Below are 5,212 nucleotides of genomic sequence, written 5' to 3'. Positions count from 1 at the left end.
AAAAAAAAAAAAAAAAAAAAAAAAAAAAAAAGAGATCTACAGTACTGTTGAATTTTGTGTTTTTACTTTCAGTTCTGCTGGTCTTTGCCTCGTGTTTCGAGGCCACATTGTCGTGCATCATGTGTTCATAGTCGTTATATCTGCCCGGTGGTTTTGCCCCTTCTCTCGTGGTGAGATGTCCCTCTTTGTCTCTATAAATATTTGTGTTTTAAAGTCTCTTTTATCTGATATCAGTATACCCACTTCAGTTTTTTTATGGTTTACTTTTGCATACTATATTTTTTTCTGGTCTTTTACTTTTAATCTCTTTGTATCTTCAATCCAAGGAATGTCTCTTTTAGTCCTTTCCATCTGAGATTGGATCTTATAGATTCAGCAGTTGAATCACATATATGTATTTTTCTTGATAGGAGAGATTTTATTTTTAAAGTGTCACCTTAAACTGCAAGGATGTCCATTGCTCATCACCATTAGCCATCCCAGAGGAGGAGCTGCGTTGTCAGAATGCCCACTTAACCCACCCAGACATTTGAGACCCACCCTTTGCTGGCCTTCTGTAACCTTATTTATTTAGCTTTTGAGACGGAGTCTCGCTCTGTTGCCCCAGCCAGGGTGCAGTGGTGCAATCTCGGCTCACTGCAGCCTCCACCTTCCTGGTTCAAGCTATTCTTCTGCCTCAGCCTCCTAAGTAGCTGGAATTACAGGCACGTGCCACTGTACCCAGCTAATTTTTCTACTTTTAGTAGAGAAGGAGTTTCACCATGTTGGCCAGGCTGGTCTTATTTATTTATTTATTTATTTAAAGACGGAGTTTCACCATGATAGCCAGGCTGGTCTTGAACTCCTGACCTCAGGTGATCCACCCACCTCGGCCTCCGAAAGTGCTAGGATTACAGGCATGAGCCACCGCGCCCGGCCTAGGCTGGTCTTGAACCCCTGACCTCAGGTGATTTGCCTGCCTCGGCCTCCCAAAATGATGGGATTACAGGCATTAGCCACCGTGCCCGGCCTGTAACCTTATTTTAAAAATATTTTAGTGTTAATTTGTGTTTTATTTTTGTGTTTGTTAGAGACCGGGTGTTGCTGTTACCCAAGCTGGAGTGCAGTGGTATGATCATAGCTGACTGCAGCCTCAACCTTGGGCTCAAGCAGTCTTCCCACCTCTGCCTCCTGATCAGCTGGGACCACTGGCATCTGCCACTGTGTCCAGCTAATTTTAAAATATTTTGTAAATATGGGGTCTTACGGCTAGGCGTGGTGACTCATGCGGAGGCCGAGGTGGGTGGATCACGAGGTTAGAAGTTCAAGACCAGACTGGCCAACATAGTGAAACCCCATCTCTATTAAAAAATACAAAAAAATTAGCTGGGCATGGTGGTTTGTGCCTGTAATCCCACCTATTTGGGAGGCTGAGGTAGAAGAATTGCTTGAACCGGGACCCGGGAGGCGGAGGTTGCAGTGAGCAGAGATTGTGCCACTGCACTCCAGCCTGGGCAATAGAGCAAGACTCCGTCTAAAAAAAAAAAAAAAGAAGGGGTCTTGCTGTGTTGCTCAGGCTGGTTTTAAACTCCTGGCATCAAGTGATCCTCCCATCTTGGCCTCCCAAATGCTGGGATTACAGGTGTGAGCCACTGCGCCGGGTCTCAAGTTTTCTTTTTTTAAACAAGAGCAAGTAGATACATGTTTTCTTTGAGCCCAGTATACAGAGAAAGGAGGAAAAAGCTAGACTTGTCTGCATTACTATAGGGGCCTAGTACCCTTTAGCTTCCGACAGAACAAAGGGAGCAGAAAGGTTTTCTTTTTTCCACAGAACGTGGTGATGTTGATTCCATACAGTTTTGTGAGATAGGAAGGCATAAAAAAGAATTTGAAACAGAAAGAGGTAGAGATTCTTTTCACATTTTATTCTCCTTAAGGTATTTGCCCCCCAAATCAGCTGAGAACCATGATGTAGGCAAGAGAGACCTCAAGAACTGGGTGAGCACAAGAGGGGAAAAAACAAAGACTGCAGCTTGCTCCTGGGAACTGGAGAAAACTCTAAAGAGGAAGGTTCTAATCCACAAGCGTTCTCTGGAGAAAACTCTAAAAAGGAAGGTTCTAATCCACAAGCGTTCTCTGGAGAAAACTCTAGAAAGGGAGGTTCTAATCCACAAGCGTTCTCTGGAGAAAACTCTAGAAAGGGAGGTTCTCTTGGTTATCTTCTCTTTTTCCCCTTCCTCGTCAGCGTCTTCCAGTTCCTCCTCCTCCTCGTCTTCTCCTCCTTTGTCATCCATATTGGGAACCAAGGAGCACTGTGCTGGATTGGCCTACACTGACCTCTTCTAACTCACCTGCACCTGCGTCAGAATGGCCAGTAAACCGGGTCAAGAACCTGTCTTTGTCAGGTTGCCTCTTCCTACTGACTTTATTCTGCATTTGACTTGAAGAGTTTTCTTTCCAGGTTTCCGTTTGATTTCCATGGACTTTGAAGATGGATCACGACTCTCATTCAGTTGAAATTCTTTGAGAGGGCTTTATTTTTGAAGGAAGCGTTTTCATCAAAATAAAAATCTATTCTGTAACCTGATTTAATATCTTCAAATTCTCTCAATTCAGCTCTGCTGAAATAATGCAGTGTGCCTCTTCGTCCTCCTCCCAAGCAGGGCAGACACTTGTAGATGGCTGATACATGTTGTTACCCAGAAATTGGGGATGTTGGCGATCAGTTCTCATCTCACCTGAAGAATGTGCTTGGCTGAACTTGTCATAGTTATGTCTGCTTTCCCAGCCCGCCCGCTGCTCACTGGCCTGTTTCTCGCTGTGCTTCCTCGTGGGCTTGGCTGTTGCTTGTTCTGTTCTTTCTTCCTCTGGCCTCTCTCGGGCTGGCACCGAGTCTTCCTTTCAGGCAGGGGCAGAGATGGGTATTTGGCGGCCATTCTGGGAGGAAAGTCTGGACCCAAGGGCCTTCTTGCTTATCCAGAAGAAGCTAACAGGACTAAGATCAATTTATTTACATGGAACCTTGTCCTGTCACCCAGGCTGGAGTGCAGTGGCCAATCTTGGCTCACTGCAACCTCTGTTCCCCTGGGTTCAAGCAACTCTCCTTCCTCAGCCTCCCGAGTAGCTGGGATGACAGGCGTGCGTCACCACACCCAGCTGATTTTTGCATTTTTAGTAGAGATATGGTTTCACCAAGTTGCCCAGGATGGTCTTGAACTCCTGACCTGAGGTGATCCGCGTGCCTCAGCCTCTCAAAGTGCCGGAATTACAGGTGTGAGCTACCATGCCTGTTGCTGAGCCACCGCGCCACTGTGCCTGGCCCCAAATTTTTTAATCTGTTCACCAAGTCTCTGCTTTTTATGTGGGATATGTAATCCATTTCATTTAATGTAATTACTGAAAGGTAGGATTTGTAACTTGTCAGTTTTGTATTTGCTTTCTGTGTCTTCTGTCTTTTTTGTTATCTCAATTACTTTTTTTTTTTCAGAGAGACAGAGTTTGACTATGTTGCCCAGGCTGGAGGGCAGTGGCTGTTCATAGGCATGATCATAGTGCACTGTGGTCTTAAACTCCTGGGCCCAAGGGATCCTCCCGCCTCAGCCTCATGAATAGCTGGAACTACAGGCGTACCACCATGCCTGACTTGGTACTTTCTTCTTTTGTGTTAAATAGATATTTTCTAGTGTATACCACTTTAATTCCCTTGTTGTTTATTTGACAGAGACGGAGTCCTGCTCTGTCACCCAGGCTTGAGTGCAGTGGCTCAGTCTTGGTTCACTGTAGCCTCCACCCCCTGGGTTCAAGCGATTCTCCTGCCTCAGCCTCTGGAGTAGCTGGGACTATAGGCGTGCACAACCACACCTGGCTAAGTTGTTGTGTTTTTAGTAGAGATGCGGTTTTACCATGTTGGCCAAGATGATCTCGATCTCCTGACTTTGTGATCTGCCCGCCTCAGCTGCCCAAAAAGCGCTGGGATGACAGGCATGAGGCACTGCGCCCGGCCGTGACTGTACTATTTATTTGTTTTCTTGGTTGTCCTGGGGATTACAATTTAATATTTTATTTTTTAATAATGTAGTTTGGATTAATACCAACTTTATTACAATAGTATATGAAATATTTACTGTGTATGGCTCCATTTCTTTTGCCTTCTCATACTGTCATTGTCATACAAATTATATTATACTGTGTGCCCATCCGCACAGATTTATGCAGTTACTGCTTTACGCAGTTGTCTTTCAAATCATGGGGGAAAACCAAATAAAAAATAAAAATACATTTATACTGTCTTTTGTATTTACCTGTGTAGCTGCTTTTACTGGTGCTGTTGATTCCCCTCCTCTTTCCTCCCCTCCCCTCCCTCCTTCTCTTCGTGACAGGGTCTCGCTCTGTCACCCGGTTGGAGTGTAATGGCACAATCATAGCACTGCAGGCTGAAGCGCGCCTTCCACCACCGGCTTCTAAGTAGTTGGGACTATGAGTGTGTGCCTTTATTCCCTGCTGATTTTTAATTTTTTTTTTTTGTAGAGATAGGGCCTTACTTTGTTGCCCAGGTTTATCTCCAACTCCTGGCCTCAGAAGACCCTCCTGCTTGAGTCTTCCAAGGTGTTGGGGTTACAGGCATGAGCCACCGTACCTGGCCTTGGTGTTCTCCGTTCTGTGGGTTTGTGTTACTGTCTAGTGTCCTTTCATTTATCCAGAGATACTTTTCAGTGATGAACTCTCTACTTTTGTTTATGTTGGGATGTTGTATTTTTCCTTTATGAAGATGGTTTTGTGTATAAAAGTTTTTTGTTTTTTTTTTTTTAACACTTTTACTATACTGTTGTCTGGCTGCCTCCCGCTCTGTGGTTTCCAATGGAGCCCCGTTGCTCGCCTCTCAGGACCTTTGTTCGTACACGTTGTTCCTCTCTCGCAGCTTTTGAGATTCTCTGTGGTTTCAGCCTGATGGTGATGTGTGTAGGTGTGGACCTCTTTGCGTTTTTCTCGTTCGGATTTGTTGAGCTTCTTAATTTTTTTGACTTTTTTGATTGCTGCCTTCCTGAGTGTTGGGAACTTTGTGATGAGTACTTCATCTGCAGTGTGTGTTGTCTTTTACCCCCATCTGACGTGTCATTGCGTGGTAACTCCATGCTTTGCCATACAATTCAGTAATGCAGCACCTGCAGTGTGGATAAAGGCACAGCATTTGAGGACCGCCGCTCTCTTCTTGTTTTGACTTGATGGGTTGTGA

The sequence above is a fragment of the Sapajus apella genome, unplaced genomic scaffold (assembly GCF_009761245.1).
Source record: "Sapajus apella isolate SASKATOON/1434 unplaced genomic scaffold, GSC_monkey_1.0 scaffold126, whole genome shotgun sequence".
Lineage (NCBI taxonomy): Eukaryota > Metazoa > Chordata > Mammalia > Primates > Cebidae > Sapajus > Sapajus apella.
This window is presented reverse-complemented; position numbering follows the sequence as displayed.